Consider the following 25,705-nt stretch of genomic DNA (forward strand, 5'->3'; position numbering starts at 1 on the left):
ATGGAGCTAGCTTGAGACTCCTCTGAGGGACCTCAGTGAGGGACTAGAGGATCCTTTCTGTGCTAGGCACTGGGAAATCTGCAGTTTCTATTTCCCTGACAAGTGCTGATGTTAAGAAGGAACTGCTAAGCTGACATGGCTGAGCTTACAGACTGGATGTGCCTGTAAGGATAAGAGGATAGGAAGGGATCTTGGGTGAGAAGGGCTGAATTTCTCATCAGTCGGGTTTAGCAGTAACAGAGAGGATACTCCTGGAGTGCACTCTGCCTCTGCTTAGGGTGATGAGACTTTTAAAGTGAATAAACAGAGATGTGCCAGGCAGCAAGGGCCAGGGCACAGACCAGAAGCAGCCCACTATCAAGGATCTGGATCCCACTATCAGGGATCTGGATCCCTGGATGATGGGATCTTTACCCTTTTTGCTGTAAAGGTGGGTTATTAGATCTCTTGTGAATTGAGAGAACTCCTCTATATGCTTTTCCTCGACCACACAACTCTTCTGCTTTTTCCTTCTTGTCAGGCTGGATGGCAGGTAAAATTATAGGAGAAATAGTGGAAAGCAAAAAAAAAAAAATTCCACCTATACCTTCACTGTTTTGACTTGCTGCCCTTGCTCCACTCTTATATGACCTGCAGACCATGTTGTTCTTTGTTTCTTGTTGCACTGGAGGTGCAGTTGTATTTGAGATTCTTGGCAGCCATGGGATGGGAGAGGGAAGAGCTGACTGCACAAAGAGCTGCCACTCTTCTAGGTTGCACGCAACATTGTGAAAACACATTTCAGACATTAAAAAAAGCAATCGTTGCAGTTTGAGACCAGACAAGCAGAGAAAAATTGAAGCCTGATGAATATTCACCTGAGCAGATGTGACATCTTGACAAAGCCACCACAGGTTGTATCTGTGCAGATGCCATTGGAAGATATATTAGTTGTTCAGTGAAAAAAGTTCTACTAAGGAAATGCAGTCTTCAGCCTGCTGATAAAGCTATGGCTGGGTGCTTGGGGCAATCATATTTTTTCCCTTGAAATGTCAAAGATAGATTTAAAAATTCTTGTAAGTCATCTGACAGCAAATGGCCTCTGAGATTCAAGCAGGACTCTCTGCAGTTTGGGGAAATGACTTTGCTTTCAACTGTTCTTCAGTCTGTTGGGTACATCACCAGTAAATGTATTCTTATTAAAAATGGTGTCCTTACTACAAAAAATGGTTTTAAATTATTTTATAATAGACCATGTTTCAGAACACAAGTGCCACAAATATTTTTCTACCAGAAGCATAGGTTCAGTTCCCCAATTCTTTCTTCAGGTTTCTCTGCAATTTATTTAAATTTATTTCTTTGAGAAAAATAACATCTGCTACCATTTAATACAGTTGTATCTGTTACTCTCTCCCTCTTAAAGGGAGAGTTTATGCCCTTCCAGATAACAGTCTTAATATGAAAATTAAGCTTGCATATAAAGTAGACATAAATTTCAGAAAGGTAAATGGGTTAATAAATATGTTTTAAAGGTTCATTGAGTTGGCAATCCCATTCAGCACATTTACAGTAAAGAGATCCAAGTTCTTTTATGCAACTTTCTATTTTCTAATAGCACTTTAACAAATGATTGAAAGAGAAATACATAAACAGAGAACTGAGAGCTGATGGCTTTTTTAAAATTATTCATAAAGTGCAGCGAGCTTCATGCTGAACTATAGAAAATATAAGCCTTAAACTAAAACAAACATCACAACTTGTTAACATAACAAACATAAAAGGTTCAGTATTTTGTTATTGGATTGCCAAAACAAGTTGCAGTTAAACCTCCAGGTATACCAGCTGCAAACCACAAGAAAATATTCTTCCTGCATATTGACAAGCTGGCTCTGCAGAAAATGCAAATAAAAGCGTGCATTGGAGGTAAATAATAACTCCCAGGGCCAAGTGCTTTGCAACAGGTTGTGGCCATTTAATCTTGCTCCTGGCAAAGAGCAGTGATGCTTCTCTCCGCCAGCCTGCCACTTGAAAGTGGGGTAAGCCCCCAGTGCTGTGCCTCTGTGGGCCAGAATGCACCCCACGGCGTCCCCAGGCAGCACCCAGGATCTGGCCAATCCCCTCCATTCACACTTACCCTATGCCCTCTCACTGTGTTAGCTGACCAGTCTTTTGGTGCTGATGTCATGGGCCATCCTTCAGAGCACCTTCAACTCCTTTTAATTCTCCATCCCACACTGCTGGTAAGCCACGGCTGGTTTTTCTCAATGTGCTGCCAGGGATGTCCTCCAGACCTCATGATCTTCTCCTGAGACCTGATGGATCCATGATTGTTGCTAAAAACCTGCATCAGCCTGTATATGTCTCACTCCTAACCTCTGCAGGCAAGGCTGTATTAGGCTGCTTTTTAAAGTATTTTCTACTTGGAGTCTCCTGAAGGGTTTAAAAAAAATCATTTGCATTTGCAAGCTACCATTTTCCAGAAATGAAAAGGCATCCTTGGGGCACCTTCCTCCTTTCCTTCCTTCAGGCAGAGGACAAGGAGGTAACAAGGGATTGCCTATTCACAAGCCAGCATCAGTTTTCCAGGGAACGCAATGCTCTGAAGGAGAGTACACAGAGAATAGTGGTGATTAGGAAAATACTATCTCCAATACTCAGCTCCTGGAATGAACACTTGCATAACAGTTGAACTCAATTTTTACAATTTACAGGTGAATTGCATCTTGTTTTCTCTCAGGAATTTTCTCTCATCATGCTTGTATCTGACTTACAGTCAAGTCAAGTCAGCTGAAACATATCTCAAAAATAGGACCCTCCCAGCCTTCATCTGTTGGGAAGGCATGTTTTCCTCATAACATGCAGTAGACACTCCTAGGACCCCACAACAGAGCAGGACTAAAAGTGCTCTCTGCAGTGTGGCTGTTAAGGAACCCCACAAATGAATCTAACTGTGATGTCTTGTCACCATGATATTTTATGAGAAATCCTTTGCTAGGATTTTTCCTCTCCTGAGGAGCCTTTACAAAGAAATGTAAACAATTAACTATCTGCTGCTGTGGAATGCAACAGGTGCATCTTCCATTAATCCATGTGAATTGTTTTCACTTGATGACCAGTCATAGCCACCTGTGTTGAGGCTGTGAGCAGTCACAAGATTTTGTTATTCATTCTATTCTATTCCTGTTCTTTCAAGCCTTCTGATGATATTTTTCTCTCTGTACTTTTAGTATAGTTTTTTTCTAGTATTTTAATATAATATATATCATAAAATAATAAACCAGCCATATGAACATAGAGTCAAGCTTCGTGTCTCCACGCATGAGAAGTCCTCAACAATGCCTCATTAAAATGGACACAGTTTTCCCTGAGTACTCAGAACTGCATGAGGCCCTGGTTTGCAGGCCAGGCTCAGCTCTGTATTTTAAATGCTACAGCTGTGCTGTCAGCCCTCATGGGACAGAGGGGACAGAATGTAATTACACTTTGCAGAAAAGGCAACAGCCCAGAATATCAGCGCTACTTTGAGCTGCTATGAAGCAGCAGACAGTGCTCAGCATCTGGAGTTGCAGTCTCTGGGAAAGGCAGAATTTTGGTTTCACTTGAGCTTCTGGGTTGCAGGTACAGAGTCTTCCTGCTGCCATTACTGCACTGAATATCATGGCATGCTTTGTGCAAGCCTTGCATGTATTGCAATAGCAGTGCTGCTGTGGGTGCCCAGAGAAAGATGGAGCCAATCCAACTCCCAGCCCCACTCTCTGCCTCACAGAATTCCCCCCATGACGTCTGGAGTCACAAGCTTGCAACTTTCTCAGAGGGCGTGAAGAGTTCTAGCACAGGAACTAATGGCGCTCATTGATGGAGCTTTGAACTAGCTTGGACAAAAAGGGACAAAACCAGGCTTGCCAGTGATGAGCAGTGGCGTGGTGTGCCATGCACAGAACTTAAGGAAAAAAGCACTAATAGGATGCCACATGGAGTGTTGGCTACACAATGTACCACACCTGAAATATTTCTGCTAATGCACCTGGCATGAGGAACAAAGAGAAGAGGTTGAGGCTTTGGCTGAGTCCCTGAGATTTGACATCACTGGTATAAGTGACACCTGGTGGGGTGAGTCCTGTGTCTGGAGTGCCCTGTTGGATGGTTGCAGGGCTTCAGATGAGATGGGCAGGGTGGCATTGTGTGTAATAGAAGGGTTAGAATGTATGGAGCTCACAGTTGACAATGGCACAATTGAGAATGTCTGGGTAAGAACTGAGGGACAAACAAGTAATGTGGATGTCATCGTGGGAACTGACTACAGCTCTGTTAGCCAGGATGATGACACCAATGAATTACTCTTTGCAGAACTGAGGGACACTTCCAAGTCAACTGCCCTTGTCCTTATAGGAGATTTTAGCTTGCAGCTGGGAGCATCTACACAGCTGCTACAACCCAAGTCAGAAGATTCCTAAAAACCTGGATAGAACTCTATGGAACAGGCCCATATTAATAAATATATTTTTCTACTATGTTAATGGCAATAGGCAGTGTAAAAATAACATCAAGATGAGGACGGTCTCTTCACAAACAGGGACAGGGACACAGCAGATGTGTTTAAGTATTTTTTCCTTTGTTCTCAACTTAGATGGCAGACCGAGGGGGTCTTAGTGTCCTGAGCTGGAGGACCACGACTGCAAAAATGGTCCCCTGAAAATGTGAAGGATCTGCTGTTCCAGCTGGACACCTACAAGTCTATGGGGCCTGATGGGATTCATCCAAGAATCCTTAAAGCACTAGCTGATGTCATCCCAAAGCCTCTCTTGATGATTTTTGAACAGTCTCAGGAATCTGCAGAGGTCCCAGGTGACTGAAAGTGGAAAAATGTTGTTCCAATTTTCAAGAAGGGAAAGAAGGAGGACCCTGGAAACTACATGCCTATCAGTCTCACTTCAGTACCTGTTAAAATCATGGAAAAATTTTTGTGGGAGGTGTAGAAAAACACCTGGAGGACAATGCAGTCATTAGCCACAGCCAGCAAAATGTCATGAAGGAAAAGTCCTGCTTGTCAAACCTGATTTCATTCTATGACAGGATAGCTTACCTAGCTGATCTAAGAAAGCCAGTTGAAGTAATCTTTTGGATTTCAGCAAAGAGCTTGATAATGTCTCTCACAGGATCCTTCTGGACAAAACAGCCAGCACACAAGTGGATAACCAACCATATGGTGGGGAGCAAGAGGTTCACAGGTCAGGCACAGAGGGTTATGGGGAATGGACTGACATCAGACTGGCAACCAGACACTGGTGGGGTTCTGCAGGGCAGCACCCTTGGCCCAGCTCTCTTCAACATCTTCATTAATAACTTGGACACAGGATCTGAAGAAATACTAGGTAAGTATTAAATTAAATTAGGAGGAGCTGTCAACCTCTTTGAGAGTGGAGAGACCCTGCAAGAGAGACCTTAAGTAATCAGAGAAATGGACAATGGTCACAGCACCAAGCCTGACAGAGTTCAAGAAGTATTTGAACAATGGTTTCAGGAACTTGGTGTGATTCTCGGGGTGCTGTGTGCAAGGCCAGGAAATGGACTTAAAGATCCTGATGGGACTTTCTGACTCACCATATTCTATGATCCTTTGAGTTTATGCTTGGAGGCTTTTTCCGATCTTCATGTCTCTCATGTGATACCTTTGGAGCAGAAAACGTCAGAGCACCCCCTTCTCTCTTCACAGAGATTTCCTTTCCCTGTTGCCACCCTGGAGGATAGATAACAGTTCTTCCAAGCCTGGATGTAATCCTTAGTCATTACTTTGGTAATCTTTGCCCAGAATACATTTGTCTTGGGGCAGAAACATGTGAGATGTTCTAGGCACCCTTCCCAGTTATATTTTTCCAGCAATATGCATAGAATTTAATGTGTTCTTGCCAGTTTACAATGCCTGAAAATGAACTGTTTGTGGGTGGTCTTAAATTCTGCTTGTGCATTGCTGTTTATATTTGTTTATGTTATGTTTTATGGCATATATTAGGCCATGGGGATGTTTTTAAAAACCAACAATAAAGACTATGGCACAGGTAATAAAGTGGTTTATTTCTTTCTCATTCCTTCTCCACTCAGTGTCAGCTCCAGTATGTACACCAAATGGAAATGGAGCTCCCTTGGAGATTTGGTTTGGCCATGGCACTGCTGGCCGCTATTGACTTTTAGAAGTCAATGCAAGGGGCTGTAAAAGGTAGCAATTGTGCCTTCTGGCACTTTGATTCTTTTATTTCTGTGTTTTGAGGACCTAAATTCTTTATTTTTCTCTATTAATTATTGTAATTTTTAATGTAGAAATACCAGGAATTCTGAACCTCCTTTTCTTCATGGTGTTGAAGGCTTTTCTTCCACAGGGTAAGATCCATACCAGGGGCAAGACCTCTTTTAACAGCAGAAGCTGCCTGGCAGCTGCATCTTTGGGCATTAACAAAACCACAAATTACTGTTACACACACACAGGCTTCAAACACAAAAATTTAGTCAAAACTACTTCCCACTGAATTTAGTGCCTCCTGTTTTGGCACATGTAACACCAGGAGCCTTACACATGGCTGGGAGGCAGGGGATTCGAGGCAGTACCCTTGTGTTTGGGGTTATTGCACTGATTTTTTCCTGGAGCATCATTTTGTGTGTGCAGCCCTCATCTAGCCCAATGGAAGTCCCCATGAGGAATCTGGTGCTCCTGAAGATCAAGTAGTACAGGGTGCAGCTGGGCAGCAGACCTCTAGATTCACATCAGCACAAGTGGACCTTACACGTGCAGGGAACACAAGCCTGGCTAGGTTTGGACTCTGTCCCTCAGTAGCACTATGGAAAAATAAAGCATCTGAGGGACTTGCCAGATTTCACATTCCCAGAGAAGCAGCACATTGGCCTCTTGGTATTCTGACCATGCACTGTATCCCTTTGGCTGGGAATATGGTGAAATGAGGGTTCTGAGAAGTAGCAAGGGCTACTTCTTTCCAAACTTTTTCTCTGCTAGCAACTGCAACATGAAACTAGGAAGAAATATTACTAAAATATAGCAATGTGTCCTTATGTCCCAGGCAATCTCTGACGAGAAACTTAAACTAGAAATTAGGTCATAAAATAAGTTCTACTGCACTTCTACGCCTCCAGTTTGGTGGAGAACATTGGTGCTAATAATCTGCTATGTTGTTCCCACCCATTTAGTTTTATGGGTCTCTCAGAAACACACTTGCAGAAAAGGTCTCAGACACCAAAACAAGCCCTTTCTTACCTCCTCGTCTTAAATCCCACTGCAAGGATAACCTACTTGACAGTCTCTGACACCAGGGTCAGCACTTGCAAATGTAGCAGAACAGCTCTTCCAGAATGACAACGGTGTTATCCAACACTGTGTGGGCATCTTAATTCCAGAAGAAGAGCCACTACCCCAAGACTTCTTCCAGAATAACTATTTTGATAAATTTCCAACTGTAGGCAAGTCCTAGGCTTCTCAGTCACGACTGGAATGAATCATTCATTGCTTTAGGAAAATGCAACAATCTTGCATATAAAGCATCTAAATCTTTTTGGCTCAAAAAGCTGCACAGTCCAGAACTGAAATGCGAAAAATTGCTGCAAATTATAGGTAAACTCTTCTTCACTTGAATAGTTCTCACTTTTGGAAATGTTTTCACTAATATTAAGGCAACTACTCTAAGCCTTAAATGCTTCTGAAACCTGTGAAATAGAGACCAGCAGGTTAATTGCATCAGGGAGCTGAATATCTGTGACAGAAAAGGCAGGCAGGGAGGTGAGTTATCAAGAGGGAGGCAGACAGCAAAATTGGTTAGAAAAGTGCAAGATGGCAGATCTGCTAAGCAGCAGGTGGCACAGATTTTGTCCTCCCCCTTCTTTCCACAGCATACCTTACCATGGTATGGTGCATGCCTTAGGACGTGTGTCTGGGGTGGCACCTGGCCCCTGCACGCTGCCCATCAGTATGGTACCTCTCCCTAGCCTTGATCCTCAGCCAGGAGCTGTGTTTCAACATCTGGTGTCTCAGAGCATTTCTCTCTGTCGTGCCCTGTGCACTGATGCAGCTCTGAGAGCTCCAGCAGCACCTCTGTGCTGCAGGTGGGTGCCCAGGAGCAGAGGGTGCCCTCGGTGGCAGTGGCTGGAGCACACAGTGCCCTGCCCGCCCTGTGCAATTCTCCCTGTGCTGGCTGGGCCACACTGTGAGGGTTTGGCTGCTTGGAGGAAACTGAGTGCAACTGCAGCAGGCAGCATCCAGCATGTGCCACAGTGCAAGTGCCATCCCATCCCAAACTTCAACAGAACAGACTGTGCTCCAGGGCTGCTGGGTCCTCTCCTCTCCTTCCTTCCTTTCTCCTTCCCTGTTTTTTTCTTCCCTCATCTCCCCTTTTCTCCTTCTTCCTTTCTCCTTTCCTTTCCTTTCCTTTCCTTTCCTTTCCTTTCCTTTCCTTTCCTTTCACATCTTGAAATGCAGACTGACAAAAAGAGGCACTGATTTTGGTTTTAAGAACTAACCGGTGCCAGAGCTCCCCAAACACCAGAGGATGGAATGTCTCCACCTTACTGCACTCCTGCATCCACTCTGATCTGAGGAGGCCACAGCCTGGCTTGTCCCTGCTGCAGACTTGTGCCATGGGTTTAGTTTGCTCAACAAAAAAATGAGCTACAAAATTTACTTCCCATGTGACACTGCTGGCAGCTGTTGGAGAAGTAATCAGTTCTGCTGCATTCACCCAGCGCCAAGACTTGCTGGCTGCCTCACAATGTGGCTTCAGTGGTGTCACCTGCACCTAAGCCACCTCAGAGGCATTGGGACATCCAGCTCCCAGGCCAGGGGCTGCATGCCACTGAAAGAGAGCTCACAGCACTCACGGGCTGACTGCCCTTCAGGCTCTAGCAGCCAAAGGGTTCGTGGCCCATGCGCTTGTGCATCCAGGGGGAACCTGCAGCGTGCTGAGCTGCTCCTGCAGGCTGCCCTGGTGCTCCAGGAGAGGCCCAGGGCTGCACCCTGGATGGCAGCAGGACAAACGCTGTGCCTGCGGGCATGCACGGCTGGGATGGCCGCTGTCACACGGCTGGGATGGCCGCTGTCACACGGCTGGGATGGCTGCTGTCACACGGCTGGGATGGCCGCTGTCACACGGCTGGGATGGCTGCTGTCACACGGCCGGGATGGCCGCTGTCACACGTCTGGGATGGCCGCTGTCACACGGCTGGGATGGCCGATGTCACACGGCTGGGATGGCCGCTGTCACACGGCTGGGATGGCTGCTGTCACACGGCTGGGATGGCTGCTGTCACATGGCTGGGATGGCCGCTGTCACACGGCTGGGATGGCTGCTGTCACACGGCCGGGATGGCCGCTGTCACACGGCTGGGATGGCTGCTGTCACACGGCTGGGATGGCTGCAACTCTGAGGCCCAGCACTGCAGCTTCCTCACTGACACTGGCACGTGGGCCACACGGCTCTCAGCAAAAGCACCCCGGGATACCCACAAGGCAGATGGTTTCTCAAGATGAGCTGCATGATGACTTAGGGGTGTTTTTCAACTTAGTTTTAACTTCTCCGAGTGCTCCCTTTTAGTGTATTTAGGCTTGAGGACAAATAAATTTGAGGCCTCCTAGGCCTCTTCTCTCTTTTCTCTCTTTTCTCTCTTTTCTCTCTTTTCTCTCTTTTCTCTCACTGTTATATTCACTCTAGGACCAGTGATTTTTGATGTTTTCAGTCTCTTTGGAAACGTGTCCATTTTCTCCAGCCTTCTTTAACTTTCTTCTGTTTCCTGCTACATTATTTGCAAAGACCACATATATGAGCACATCTAAAGGTAATTCATATGATTTATTTACATCATTGTGTCAGCCTTATCCAGTAACACTTTCCATTTACTATTTAGCAACTCTCCAACTACTTTTTGGACCAGCACTCACCAGCCACTTTCATTTCATTTCTCTTGATGATTCCAATATATTCTTTCCTCAGAGTGACTACAGTCAATTATTTCTTCCATTCTGTGCTGCCTCCTGGAGATTTTACACTCCATTTCGTTTGCCATAAGTTGCCCAGTTATCTTGCTGTGTCAAGACCCTTCTGATGTTCCTTGCCATTCTTTCTAGTTTTGACATGCTGCAGTAATTGTATTTTAAAATATGGCATTTTCCACTATTCTCTTATACTTCATCTACACAATATCAGAACACGATCAGGTCTGTATTCAAGGAGGACCTAAAAAGGGGAAGAAACACCTGCCATACAGACCCATGAGCCCTTTTGATATAATCTTCTGGGTTTTTTATTTAAAAAAAAAAAATAAAGGAAATGATATTCTGAGGTCTGTCTGGTAGTACCTCATGTTATCAGTGCCAAGTTCCTTTTTCCTCGGTGGGTGTCCTTTCACATCACTTCTGATCTAATCGTCAGAGGTTTTGTCTGAGAGCCATTTCTGCTTTTATCTTGTTGCTATAATTACATTGCTTATCTTTTACAGGGGCTGCTGGTTTAGAGCATCCTGTTTTAGGAAAAAAAAAGTATGGCACTAAAGAATCCTAAACAGGAGCTTACTCAGAGCAGCTTTTGGGCTTCTTTTCATCTGTACAGCTTTGGTCTGTCCCAGTAATGCAGGGCAAACAGAGAGGAAACTGTGAGTAAGACTTGGGCGACTCATTTTCACACTCCTCTCAGTCATCCTGCAGAAAGAAGCAGCCTGGCCTGAGAGAATTCAAAAAAAAAAAAAAAAGGGGGAAGGATGATAAAAGAAATTTTGAGAGACTGGGTAAAGGCAAAAGCAAATTTCAGACAAAACAGCAGAGAGGATGAGGAAATGGTGTTCAGAAATAAATTGCTAAAAAAATTACAATCCCAGCTCAATGTTGTTAAGATGTGGGATATCTTTTCACGCAGCTTTCACTGAAAACACACTAAATGTGTTTCGATGTATACCAAAATAAAAAAAAATTTCACATTCTCCCTTAATCTCAGATTGTCTTATTAAGAAATCAGATTCACAGAAGATTCTTATTAAGAGCTCATATTCTTTTCAAAGGAGAAAATCCTATTAAGCTACATGTACATCCTAGCAGTAATGTTTGCTTTTAAAGATCTCTCTTTCTCCTACGCAGTCCCAAATCACTTAAGAGGCTTTTATTAAATTTCAGAGTTTGATAGCTTTCCTTTGCAGACAGCCCAGGAGTAGCAAATGCTAGCTAGATACAGCAAGGGAAGAGAGGCAGTATTGAATCAGGAAATAAAATGAAAATAAAAAACACACATAAGGAAAAAAAATGCAGAGTTCTCCCTCCTGAACCAACTGACAATATGTTTTGAAATGATACAAGGTCTCTGTTTCATATGACCCTGTTACAAGACAGCAGCACATGTAAGAGCAGAAGACAGCATCTCAAAGCCAAACAGCACTGTAAGAAATGAGCTGGCTTTAATCACCCAGCAATTTATGGTGACACAGCCAAGAGAGTGAGCTGTGAGAATGGTCATGCCACCCCAATGATACACATTTTCTGAGTGGAGATGGGCACGTTTTGCTACTCTTTCACTGAGGTTATAAGGACTAATACGTGTTCATCAGATTTTTTTTTTTTCTGGGGGACAAATAAGTAAAGATTCTGCTTTGTTACCTTGGGGCAAATCCTCAGTAACATCATCAACCTTTTTAATTCATGGGTGGACTCAATTAATTTGTTACACTGTTTTCCTCATTAGTGGCTTATTAAGGCAGGCTACAAGAACAAATGGCAGCATATGGATTTCTCACAGGCAGGCAGTGAGGTTGAAGCAGCAGCCACTGTGCTGCCTGAGTTCTGCTCCAGCCATACCTCAGGGCTTTGCACAGCATCCTCCTTTTCTTACTGATTCAGATGGAGCAGGGCTGGAAAACAAGTCCCAGAGGATCCTGCTCCAATGTGTCTTGTGGCGTATGAGGCACTGCAGCGAGGCAGATGATGTAATATCGATTGTTTCTTAGCAAGAGAGGAGGGGAATGTCAGCTGAAGAAATTATGCCTGTGAATAGCAGATGAGGAGGAAATAATGAGAGAATTGGTGGAGTAAATGAAGACATAAAAGCCTGTAATACAAAGAAAGGAGCATATGCTCTTAGCCCCATGACCTGCTGTGGTATTAGTGTACAGTTTTAGTAATGTAATGATCATTAAGGCTCTGATCCCCATTACTAGGAGCATGGAGATTTCTCTTCCTTGTACAAGACCGCGTTTCAGTCTGGTATTAATAAAAATTGGTTTCACATATCATTACACTTCCCTGGCTTAATCATCTTTGAGGGTATTTTGTGTTCAAATGTTGCCATTTTGGGCAGAGCACTGAGCCAGTCATCTTAACAGGTTGTTTTTTCTAGCATCTCAGTACAATGCCTTTCAGCATTCATGAGTGCCATCACCACGGCCCTTTCCGACAGATGAGGATTTAGGCTCAAGGCTCTGACACAAACATGTGACATTTTGCATTGATGGGGTTTATTTCCTCCCTTCAGATAAATAATACTAGGGGGTTTTTTTAGGTAGCAGCCATAGGAGTGACTGTGTGACACACAACATGTCAGGAAAGTCTAGCAATGAATTTTCTTGCCAACAAACTTTGGTCTCAAACCCGAGAGGGAGATAGATAAATCTGAAATCAGGTGGCAGAAGCAGGTCAGCTGCAGCAGGGTTGGTTCCACTGTCAGCTCGAGGTGATGCTGCTGTGAGGAGAGTCTCTCCCAGACCCAGCTGGCTGAGCTCTGCCATGGGAAGCCCAAAGCCACAGGAGCTCTGGCACAGGCAAAAGCTCACCGGGATTTGAATCTGCTCAGCTCATGGCTGCAGGGATACTCAGGAGACAGAGGCAGCTGTTCCTCTGTTCTGCACTGGGAGAAAAATAAAAAAAAAAAAAAACATAGGAATGGTTTGATTTTTCCAAGCAATTATTTTTCTCTTTTTTTCCCCTCCCCACAGATTTTCCTTTTCAGGGGGAAAATGACTCATTTTTTCTGTTGAACCAAACTTTTGCAAATGTCAGGATTTCTTGCAGAATGGAAGTCCTGTGTTTCAACCAGCTCTCGGCAGAGACATTTCAAACCAAGGCATCTGCAGTGTGTTTAGTTTCCTTAGTTACATGCCACATGCATCCAGGTAGAAAGGACAAGGGTCTGACACAGCCAAGACAGTTCTTTAAACTGAGTCCTTGCTTGGCTTTTAGAGAAGTGAAGAATGGATGTCTACATCCAGGAAGACAGTAATAAGAGTACCTCTGACCTTGCCTGTCCTCATCCCCCTGCTTATCATATCAGCATGTTTCCAGTTTCTCGTTTCCATTGTTTGGAGGAAAACAGAGCTGCAAGGAAGGGATGATTTACAGAAGACTTACTTCACTAATCCAGGCTGTATACACAAGGCTGAGAGCACATATCCTTTTTCCCAGATATGAATAGTGGCTGCCTTTCCTCTCTTTCAAAAGACAGCCTAACCTTCTGCTTAGGCTAGAAAGTCCTGACACCACCTTCCAGGCCAGTAAAGCCCTCAGAAACACTCCAAATGCAATGGGGAGTCTCCTTCCTGGGATACTGCCTTTACTCAAGGTTGTTCTTCTCTGCCGTGCAACATTTGGGACCAGGTCACTGAAGACTGAGTTGTTTTCTCAGGATAGTGGCTGCCCATTCCTGTAAAAATCAGAAGCAACAGTAATTTATAAACCTCTGGGACAAAACCATGTCAGTTCTAGCTAGTCTTGGAGCAAGCCAGTTATATTCAACATCTTCTCAGAAGATGGTACTTTGTTCCAAGAGGCTAACTTTTCCAGATGCCTTCCACCTGTATGAGAGCAGGTAAAGCCGTGAAACATGGAACAAATGATAAAAGGATGCTTGCCTGGATCTGCAGCTTTTCAGCAACCTCCTGCCTTTCTGTAGCATTGAGCAAAGTTTGGTGCTGTAAGCAGATTGACACCATTTCCAGCAGGTGATGTAGATTTTGCAATGCATTTGTTTGCATTTGACTGTGTATATATTATGCTCTTATGATGAAAAGTGTGGCTGGTGGCAGAGCATGAGGCTGCCCAGATTGTTTTTCTGGTTGTTGTAGCTGAAGTGAGAGGTGAGAGCAGGCACAAGAGAGAGAACTGGCCGTAGAAGCTGGCAAGACCACCAGGGACTGAGTCCTGTGAGGGTGCAGAGCATGGGTGAGTCTCAGGGAGGGTGGAGGTAGGTAGATATAGACTTGACCTGCAGAGGAGAGACCCATGAGTCTCCTAAAAATTCCTGGCCATCATCAGCCCCAGGAAGGATTTGCTGGCCAGGAAGGGGAGACAGTGATTTCCACTGCATTTCTTTTTGTTTTGCCCTCTCCAGGGCCCTGGGCTTCCCAATGTTCAGAGTTGTCAGATTACCACAAAGCCCCACTTTGGAGATCCAGCCTCTGTGCTCGGTGATCCCTTCAGGGAAACAGGAAGGGGACAATGCCAAAGCTTCTGTGCATGTCACCCCAGTGACAATTCTTGCCCTTGTGCTGGGCGGGATGCTGGATGTCAGCAGGCAGGACGAGGCTGGATACCCAGCAGCATGCTCAGCCCACCAAGTCATTCTCCCCCCAGATCTCAGGAAAAATTCTCTGTCTGAAGAGAAAGAAGCCCATCTCCCTGGAGTGGGAGTCTGTGTACAAACCCCTGTTATCCTGTGCATTCCTTACTTCTTACAGTGTGGAGCCCCTCATCTGCTTCTCTCCTGCACAAGGGAAGAAGGGGGTCCACAGATTCCCCCTTCCTTCCTGCATGGCACAGTGTACCCTGAGCCCTCAAAATGAAATTTATTTTATTCAGGAAAGAGAAAGAGCAACAGGAGTGCTTAAGCTGGGACATGAGGGTGTCCTTAAAGGATTAATCGGCTTTATTTATGTCTCCAAGTACAGACAATTTGTCACTGGAAAGAGGGAGACATCAGATGAAATAAATAGTGGAGAAAAACAAAGAGAAATAATTAGGTACACAATATGCCTGTGGAGTGCATCTTAAAAAGAGTTATTTGGGACAGGCTGTACTGATGCTGGATTATAAAAAGGACTGGATAATTTTATAAGTAATATAATGCTTCTATAGTGTGTGAATGCATCTCAGCCTTCAGGAAATAAGGTACTCAGCTTACAGAAATAAAACCTGCCACTTGTATCATATGATTATACAATTCTCTGGATCAATTACTAGCCTTTTTTTTAAATTTTGCATTTCCTCAGGCCTTGGGTACCACGCAGCACTGGCAGTTGAATGAGCTATTAATGGAGCATTGGTGAGCATCCTAATGGAAAAGATCACATTACCAAAAAAAAACCCCAACAGAATTGATTTGTTGTGTGTTCATCGATTTAGCCCCTTCCCTGACAGAAGTGAGGCATGCTGTGATCCCACTGCTTGTCCTTCAGGCGTCCATCAGTCATTCCCTCAGCCTCCCAGCTGCCGCTCACGCCTCTGGCCGCAGCAGCCGTGCAAGCAGCAAGGGGCCACATCCTCTGTGAGAGCCGCTGCCTGGGCTGAGGGAACAGGCCATTAGCTGGCCACACCAGCCTCTGCTTGTCTCCTGCTGTCAACCAAGAGCCTCACGGTCGATGGTGGCATTTAGAGGGCCACAAAGGAGTGAAGGCTCCTATAGCAGAGGGAAAGAAAAGATGGAGAAGGGCTGCGTGTATTGTGAAAGGTTTAGGAGGCGCGAGTGGAAAGGGGCATTTGGTTGGGGGAAGTTTGAAGCGAGCTAAAATTTGAGTATAGAAGCACACAGGATAAATTGCAAGAAAGAAAGGAAGGATGAACCTCTTAGATACCCAGCCATCCAAAACCCTAATGTATTCTTACAGGAACCTGTCTAGCTGCAATGATTTCTGAGGTGTCCAGACAGCCATATCCCATTTCTTCCCATATCCCTGTGGAGGAACCATATTGCTGCTGCCCTGCTGAGGCTGGCAGCCCCTCTTTTAAGGGACAGAGCTTCAACTACCTTCATTTCAAACTCTAAAAAAGGGAAGGATAGGGAAAAATGCTTAGTAAGGAAGAAAAACCAGGGAAGGACATGACAAACAGTGCAGAGCCATACACCTTCAAGACCCCTGCAAATGGAACTGTGTTGGGGACAAAGCAAGGAGAAGCAAATAGAGCCAAAACATCCTTGCCCCTGAGCATCACTGCCCTCCCAGATCTCTGTCTGGATCCTTGGATTGTGTTAAGGAGCTGCAAAGTCACACAAGTCCTCATCATCTGCTCAGCCCTAGGAACAGTGGAGTGCCATGAGTGTGCTGGAGAGGGACAGCTGTTTCCTGTGTCTTCAGGAGTAATTTGATGCTCACTGTGGTGTTTGATGTGGAGTTGTCATTGACTGAATCTGGCAGTACCTCTGGACCTCTGGCAGCCGGGCATCTTTGTTGGCAGTCACAATCACGGCAGGAGTGGTGTCACTTGTGTGACTGCAAAGGGCTTTGCATCAGTGGCACCATTTTGGTGTTTTACATCTCACTCACACACCTAAACCCACTTTTTGACAAGTTCTGACTGGGCTTGAAAATCCAGTTTTCCTTTGTTGCGTTAAATTTGGGAATATCTTACTGTAAAAGCAAATTAGGACCCAGCCTCTCATGGCTGCTCATTTCTCAGGGTAGGTGGCTTTGAATCCTTCCCACAAATGGTGGGGCTGGAAGCACAAACAGGCAAAGGAAACTTTGCACAAAAGGTTTTTAATCAAAGAAAGCAAGGAGCACAGCAGAGAAATTCATATCTGTATTCAGATTAAGGTCAGTCTTAAACACACTTCAGAGATCTGGTCTGAAGACCTTTGAAGTCAGAGTTTTTCTGTCAAGTACAGTGGTCCTTTTGGATCAGGTTCCAAGTGCAATTTGTCTAGGTTTTTTTTTCTAGGTAATTTTTGTTGGTTTTTTTTGGTTGGTTGGTTGGTTGGTTTTTCTTTTTCCTTTTTTATTTTTATTTTTTAATAATGAGTAAAGCCACATCAGCTGTAGAGGATTGCTTCTCTCCTCTCTGCTTTAAGAAGCCAGGAAGAGAATCATTGAGCCATATTCTCCTGCTCCTCTGCAGAAAGCAAATGGCTATCCTTGGATATCAATCACTGGGGTAAAAGCTAAGAAATGTTACCAAGGAAACGTTGTCAGGCCCATTGGCAGTCTCCTTTGTTTACGAAGTTTACCCATGAGCAGCATTTTATTGTTTTGAAATCAAGAAATGTTAAAATAAAATAAATCTTCGATGGACTAACCTGTTATGCACCCTCCCTAGTGTAACAAACACCCAAAATATATTGCTGTACTTTGATCCACCAAATAGTTAATCTATTCATCATCTTTGAATTAGTAATATAACCTGGCCTTCTGAACAAATAAAAAGTAGATTTATCACTGGGTAAAATGTGTTGTTTCTCCAAGCAGGTAAACATTAAATATACTTGCAGTCCAGAGCAAGAAAAATGAAGGACTGCAGTGCATCACATGTTGATCCAGCTGTGAGGTGTGAATAATAGCAAAGTGGGTGCAAAAGTAGCAGAGCTGACTTTGATCAGTGAGATACTACTTTCTCATTGTGTGGGTGCATTTAGTACCCATGGAAGCAGGGGATTAATAGCATCAATCCCAGCCAGACCTTGTGAAACAGGTGCTATTACACGTTTCCAGCACACAGCTCTTACAACACCCTCCAGCCACGGACCTCTGTTGCCCCAGCGTAGTTTTCCTGGTGTCATGCTACCCACTGCTCAGCACCTCCTGGGAGGTGGCAAGTGCCCGTGGCTGTGAGTCACTCAGGTGCAAGCTGAGGGCACACTGACTCTCGTAGGAGGAGGCATTTGTGCTTTGGCAGAAGTTTGCTATTAAAATAGGAGGCTGTGCTGCAGGTTTTGTGATAGATGTGAATAGAAATCCTGGTGTCACTGTCATCTCCTTTTACAGCCCCAGAGCTGTGGGTCTCAGATGTCAGAGGTGGAGGGCTGGTGTTCTAGAGCAGTGTAGAAATTGAGGTAAACTTGGATGCTGCCCAGCTCAGAGCCTTCAAGGGTGCACGTGAAGCCACTCAGATTTCCCACTACTTCACCTAAAATTATGCCTATTCTTGGTTCCTAAGACCTTTGGAGAGCATCTAATCCTCAGGCCACCTTCAGCATGCTTGCATTCCCCCTTAAATGGGAGGGAAGAGGCATTCAAATGCCTAGGAAAAACTGGGCCATGTGCTCACAGTGCAAAGGAAGAGAGGATCCAGTTTTGTGTGAGCACTACAGCCAGGCCAGCCCTGCTCTCCCATAAACCCAGCTGTGAGATGTCAGGAGCCTAGGGCTGGTGCTGGGTGGGAATGCCTCCTCTAGGAGCACTGGGGCCCTAATGGACAATCTTGTGTCAAAGCACAGTCTGAAAAGACATCAATTAAAAAATATTTTTCATACCCATGTGCTTCCAAGCATTATAAACTTTCTCTCAGACCGAAAGGGCAGAGTTTATGCCTTAATTATTGCAAAATAAAAAGATGAAAATTGACTAATGTGTTCAGGCACCAGGATCAAGTCACATATCTATCTAGTTTTATCGGCACTTTCTTGGGCAGTGCAGAGGGAGGCCAGCCAGGCAGTCCTGATGATTAACTGTAATATTCACTGACTTATATAATGATTTCTGCTTATTTGTACATTTTATCTTTAAGGACAGAGTATTCTGGACTGCAGAATCTTGTGGGAATTACAAAATTGGGGAGGGGAGAACTCTATTAGCCGGAAAGGAATAAAGAACAAAAAATAAAGGAAGAAGTAATGACATTTTCTTCTCTGGCTGACTCAAGATCCATACAGCATGATCGACCCTGCAACCACAGGCAGGCTGCAGTCAGTTGGAGGGGATGCTTAGCTAAAGAGTGACACCCCAACACTGGAGAAAACCCCCAAAATCTCACTGCCTTCTGCTAATCTGGGAGGAAACAGCAGCTCACAATCCTACATGAGACTGCGGTGACTGTCACTTTTGTGATGCTGTGCCTGGGCTTTCATTAGACTTCACTTGTGTGCTTCCTGCAGTCTGCTGGAGCCAGCTGGCATTTTGGGTGCTGTTCAGAGGGAAGAGTTTACATCAATGCTAAATACTGAGGAAACCTTCACAGATAAAGATGTGTGCAAATGTCTCTCTGCTCAGGACCTCAGAGGCCAGGCTTTACTTTCTCCTTTCCTATTTTGCTGCCGTTTATTACTCGAAATCCATCATGACGCTTCCTGAGCCTGATCCAGATCAAGTGATTTTCCCCAAAGCCACTGAAGTCTTCATGAGAGCCTGTAGTGGAGATACTGAGGGCATTAACCTCAGATGCACGTCCCTACCTCCTTTCCACTGAGGACTTCCTCTGCCATGGATAAAAATCAATTAAGTTTTGTTCTCTGCCTCAGCTTCCCATCTGCAGGACAGAGAAGACAGCACCTTTGTGCCTCTGAAGGAAGATAACATCAGTGAGGATGTATTCCCAGCCCTTTTCCCAGGGATGTGAGATTTTCCCCTCACAGCAGGAACATTGTTTTTTTCCATCAGGGCTTACATGTTAATCCACTGCTCTGTAAGGGCAGCTACCTCCCAGTAACCTGGTCTCTTCCCAGGCATCCCACAGAAGAGCAGCCACACACCAATCTGCTCTATCAAGACTCATGAAAGCCGCAGAGCACTTTCTCTTTTATGTTCTTTCTCTTTTATGTTTCACAAACCAGTCACAGGCAGTAAGGACTTCGGCCCCTGGGGCAATGATCTGCCTCTCACAGAGAGACACTGAGTCATGGAGCTGGGACATGAACTTCCCACAGCTGGGCAGGACACCCTGGCCATGGTTCACTGGGGAATGGACAAACTGCAGAGGACTGTTCACCTCCAATTTCCTTCTTTTCTCCAGGCTGGATGAAAAACTATTCCCTTAGCTGATAAAGGGGAGTCAGTATCCTTCAAGGCTATCATCACTCTGCTCTGCTTAACTACTTCTCCTTTCCTCTGCAAACCTAAGTCCCCTTCTTGCCCCTGTGACATCTGCAGGCAGGGAACAACCACTGCCTGCCAGTCGCTTGGTGGTGGCTGGCAGTGATGAGTCAGTGGCAGCTGAGAGCAGATATACCTCATGATCCCACCTCACACAAAGGAGGGAAGGCAGACAACTGAGTGTGGCAGGAAAACATAGCCCCAGCTTGGCTGACAACTGCACTTTCCTGCCTTTTGCCATTCGTGTGATGCCTGAACAGCAAGAAAGCATGTCAGTGCCTCATGTCTGTAATATGGGGTTCTCAGAGATGCTGAAGAGAATTCATTGTGATGCTGTTGTGTTCAGAACAAATGCTTACCTGAATCAGTTGAAAATAGTATAATTTATCTTAGTGCTGTTCCCCCCACTTTCCTGTTCCAGCCCCAGCATGATATAAAAGGAAGTCACTCAAAGTGGGCTTCTTGTTAATTCGTATGGACAGTCGGTAAAACCAGATAAAATGTGTCACAAGACACTCACCTCACCTTGGAGTGTCTCCTATTCTCTGTCACTCTGTGGCCTTACCCTGCTGGGACAAAAACAAATAACTCCTCCAAGCATGTCTCTTGTTGCAATATCCACAGGTCCAGCTGCACGAGGCTGAGAGAACTTACTTTTCTGCAGAGGTAATTCCAGGCAATGAGCAAACACTATGGATATTTTCTTAAAATCACATTATTTTCTTTAAATCACATTAAACAAACAGGGGGAAAGGAGTCCATGAAATGCAGCAAGGGTTATAGATCAGACAGGAACAACCAGATGGGGGAGGAAAATGTGGGGAGTCTGGAGGGTGCTGAATTGAAGTACTACTAGCTCCTGACTCCTGCTGAAAACACTCTCCCGGCTTTAGCCGGCTTGCAAAGCCAGCTGCTGGTGAGCCAGCTGTCCTCAGCCCCGTGAGCAATGTCCTGGGAGTGGCTGCTCCTGTTGGGCTCGAAACTGCGGGGCTGAGCAGGGCTGTGCCGGGGCACCCGCGGTGCTCCTGCCACATCAGCGCCTGGGGGCACTGCACGGCTGAAATAACTGTGGCTGCGGCATCACCAGTGCCCAGCTGAGCAAGGCACAAACAACTGGCCACTGCCAGCAGGTATTTAAGCACCAGGAATGATCTTGGGCAGCTGTTTGCCAAAGGGCTTTGCAATTGCAGTTACCCCTGCGGTCCCCTGTTCATACCCTGCACGGCAAAGACAAAGCTGTGCTGTGATTTTTCATTAGCTGATTGCTTTTACAGCCTCTGAACTTTACTCTTTGATACTTCATCATCTGGACTTTTATTTGTTAAAGGAAGCACGACGTGTAACCACTTTCCTAATGTACGCCAGGTTGGTTTCCCTTGCTCTCGTCCCGGTCCAAAGAGAGCCCACTTAATTATCTATGTATATTTCTGCCTTGTGGTTTTTGGTTTGGTTTTTTTTTCCATGGATCCTGCTCCTTTATGTATGCCAGCGTTCATACGCCACCCAGTGGCTCCCGAGGCGCTGGGTGCGGATCTCACCAGCGGCAGTGCTTCCAGGTCCCCAGTCCCAGTTTCCCGTGCAATGTCTTCCCAGCGGCAAGGGCACGGGCAGCACAGAGCCGTGCCCCCGGGGGCTGGGGCCGCAACATCCTCGGAAGCTCTTTGCAGACCTTGGCGCAGGGAAGCACGCCACTTGCCCACTCCTGTAACCACATCACTGGTTCTGCAGTCTCGGCGTGCAGCATTGCACTGTCAGGTTTAGCATAAGCCAGTGGGGCACTTCATGTGCACCCGTTCCAGTTGCTCACATCCAACACGCACATGTGAATGCTTTCTGCTGGGTCACTTGGGCTTGTGGCCTAGTTCTTAGTTCTCATCCAGCCTTTAGTCAAATTAAAATAAAGAAATATATCTTTTTGGATGAAAATCCAGAACACCCTTTCCCGATCACATCTAGCCATGAGTTATTCATTCAAGCACATAAATAGTCTGTGCTATGTCCCCAGCTTCTTACCGGGTCTCCCCGTTCTTTTTGACTTGCACTCTTGTTCCTGAGCTAAGCAGCCAGCTATGGGGCAAGCTGAGGGGAAAAAAATAAATTATAACATACAGCTGAGTCCTAGACCACACAGAGACTTTGGTGGGACCTCAGTTTTACTTGAGCTGCCACTCCTGCCTTTTTGTTGATTTTTCTCCTTCCTTTTTTTTTTTTTTGCTATAAAACAAAGTCTTAACACTCTTCACCTACTCTTCAAAAGCCAACAACAAGCACAAATAGCTCTCCAGAAAGATGTACATAATGTGCCATCCTGTGCAACAATAAATTTCCCTGCTGACTCTCTACTTCTTGCATCCACCAGACTCTGCCAACTTCGTGCTTTAAGAGTCTGGTCTTTGATTTGACATGTAGTTATTGGGCATTAGGCATTCATCTCATTCATTTCGCTGTTCCCTGAGGGCATGTTCTTCACCATTTGTTGTCATAATGCTTGAGGGCGAGAAGTCATTTTTCTTATTTAGCCCCTGGTCTATTATTTCTCCCTGACGCTTGCTGTCGGATGCCAGAGATGAGATGAGATGCCCCTTTGGGCAGAGCAGGCACACCCAACCATATATGCAAAGCAAATCACTGTGGGCAAGTCAACATTAGTGGCTGAACTGGGATGGAAAACCCTTGTAAAGTGATACCCTAATGACAGGCCAGGGATTGATCCTAACATGTATAGATCCTCTTCTCTGGAGGGAATGATCCTGGAGGTCTTAGAAAATGCAAAACATGGAGTTTCAATGTTTGAAACTGTGCCCCAGCTGTATCCCACCCTATATGCAGCGCCAGGCAAAAGAGACCTTTGTTATTACAAGCACAGCAGGATCAGATTTTGTCCCAGGACAGCTTTTCACTGGTTAGCACAGCCGAGCTGGCGTTCAAACAATGCCAGGGGACAGGGCAATAGCTCCTCTCTCCAGCTCCTCCGGATGCCTTGTCCCCCTCGGTGTCCTTCAGAGGAGAGAGGGAATTAACAAAATGGAGAATAACTTTCTGTCCTCTGGAAGAGAGCACGCGAAGGCAGGCAGCTCCCTTTCCAGGATATCCTTTGTCCAAAGTCTGACTAGCCAAGCATACTGCCTCCCTTTTGTTACCCAAACATTGCTGCTCCATAGCACTTGACCAACGCTGACCCCAAGCAGATTAGACACAGGCGAGCGCCTTGTGCTCTGGTGGGGCTTGTGGTAGCTGCCATCCCCTGCACGCTCCTTGGGGCCAGCCTCCTCGTGGGGCTGAACCACCACTGCACAGCCTGGCACACGCAATTCTGGAATCCTGTGTGCCACACCTGAAGGGCAAGGTGGGCAAAAGGACAGCTCCCATCTAGAGAGGAGAACGTGGCAGGACTTCATGTGAAACCCAAACCAAATTCAGCTGAAGTCTACCCTTTTGCATAGGTACCACATTCCCTTCCCAAGTGTTTCTGAATCACCACATCCATCTGCAAACACTAAATATAATAAACACCATTGTAGGCTCCATCCAAGCCTGGCTATAATTAAATATATTGACTGATAAATGGAATATAGTTATACCTCTCCATCTGGTCTTAGCAGAGGACTACTGACATTTTGTTCATATACCCTCATTTTTTCATCTCTTTCAGAATGAGATTTGCATCATAGCTTTTTAATGAGCTAATAGTTAAAATAGCCCCCTATAATTATGCTAGAATAATCCAGCATTATTTCAGTTTAATTATAGGGGGATATCTTAACTATACATCATTTGCAGTTCTCAGTCACTCTAATGTGCAGATGTCTGAAGAAATGACATAAAACACTAGCAAGTTATAAAATATCTAGAGTGGTGCTCATTGCGTCTGTGGAAAATGATCACATCTATTTTCCGTACCTCTGCTATGCAGTCTCCCTGCTCAGATTATTTCCTGCTAACACACAAGAGATAATATTGAAAGCAATGGAAATAAAATACTTCACTATCTCATGTCATGCTCTGATATTGTTGACTCCTTCATTTTCATATCTTCTTGATCCTCTCATAAATCTTCACATCAACATACTGCAGTTAATTTTTCCAAACCTTTAACATCTCTGGAAGCAAACCAGTTCCTAAACTTACTGCCTTCACTGTTGTGGCTAGGCTATGGGCTGCCTTTAGCTCTGCTGTGGGTTTTTGTTTATTAGCATTAAATGACCTGGAAAAATTGCCCTGGGAGCACGTGGCGTTGCTATTCACGGTTCAACTCCACTTCCCCAGTTGGAGACTGCCACATCCCAACAAGGCAGCATTGTTGGAAACGTCAGCTTGCCATCCTGCACAGACGTGTCTCTTCCTCATCACGTGGCTCTTCCCCCTGGTGCACCTCCTGCTGTGGATGTGGGATGCCTGTGAGAAGACAGGAGAGAAATGACTGCAAAGTGGCTGCTGCTTGGGGACGTGTAGCTGTCACCTCTGTCCCCTCACATTCAGCACCCCAACCGTGTCTACTCCTTTCCTGTAGCGGGAAACAGTGTGTGTCCCTAAGTAGATATTTTCATGTTGATAGGCTTGCATACTCAGAGAAGGAAAGATTCACGGGAATATTCCCCTAAGGACTTCTATAACAGGAAAAGCTTGAGTTTTGTTCCATCAACACCATTCCTCATGCTGCTTCATACAGCAGAATTAGAGGGAAAATCTCTGTATGTTGGAATAGGTGAAGGAAAAGGGGTGGTGGGAAAGCTGGTGTCAGCAGGACCTTGTGAGGACAGTAAGAGCTGCAAGCACATACACAGGCAGAGCTCAGCAGCAAGGTGATGATGGGAGGATAGGCTGTGGTCCACCTGTGTATTTCTGGCCAGGCATGAGGGCCATCAGAGACAGGCTGAAACCACATGGGAACTTCTGCAAGGCTGCTCTGACCTTGCAGGGTGTTACTGTGAAAGGGGTCTCCATAATGCAGTGGAGTAATTAGTATTCTTAAGCAAACTGAGGAGTTGGGCAGCACTGCTGCTTCCAGGGAGGTGTTGAGCACAGTGGGAGAGCCCTGGGAGAGGACTGCTAGCTCCAAAGGGAGCACAGGCAGAGCTGCATTTCTGTGCAGCCTGTGAACCAAGTACTATTTTTAGATTCACTTCTCTCTTTAAACACCTGTGGATCAGCCTAATGGACAGAGAGATAGTCTATAATAAATGTCATAACCTCCTTTGAAAATACCTCCTGGCTTTTAAAGTAATCCCTTGCTACTTTGAGAGGACTGCTGCGTGACACTGATTAAACCTCTGGGGTTGGTCATGCTGAGGTAGCACTTCGTGCTTGTAGGATGCTATTCCATTGTCAGGCTGGCCTTCAGCTTTTCTCTTTAAGGCAATACAGGGTCCAGAACCCCTCAAGAATATGATCGTGTTATAATCTGGGCTTTATGGACCTAATCATAATCCTATGATTGTCTGGCTTGCATCAGAGTTGTCCCACCTCGTGGCACAAGCTCATCTTTCCTTCAAAGTGGTAGTAGCTGTTACAGAAACCTTGTCCTTATTCCCACTAGTCCTACAATTACGATCGTGTTATTATCTGGGCTTTATAGATCTAATCATAATCTTATGATTATCTGGCTTGCATCAGAGTTGTCCCACCTTGTGGCACAAGCTCATCTTTCCTTCAAAGATGGTAGTAGCTGTTACAGAAACCTTGTCCTTATTCCCACTAGTCCTACAACCCTACCAGCATCCTTCTTCCTTGGCAGAGGTCCTGGTCT

Source organism: Passer montanus, unplaced genomic scaffold (assembly GCF_014805655.1).
Source record: "Passer montanus isolate IOZ18808 unplaced genomic scaffold, ASM1480565v1 scaffold11, whole genome shotgun sequence".
NCBI classification, from domain to species: domain Eukaryota; kingdom Metazoa; phylum Chordata; class Aves; order Passeriformes; family Passeridae; genus Passer; species Passer montanus.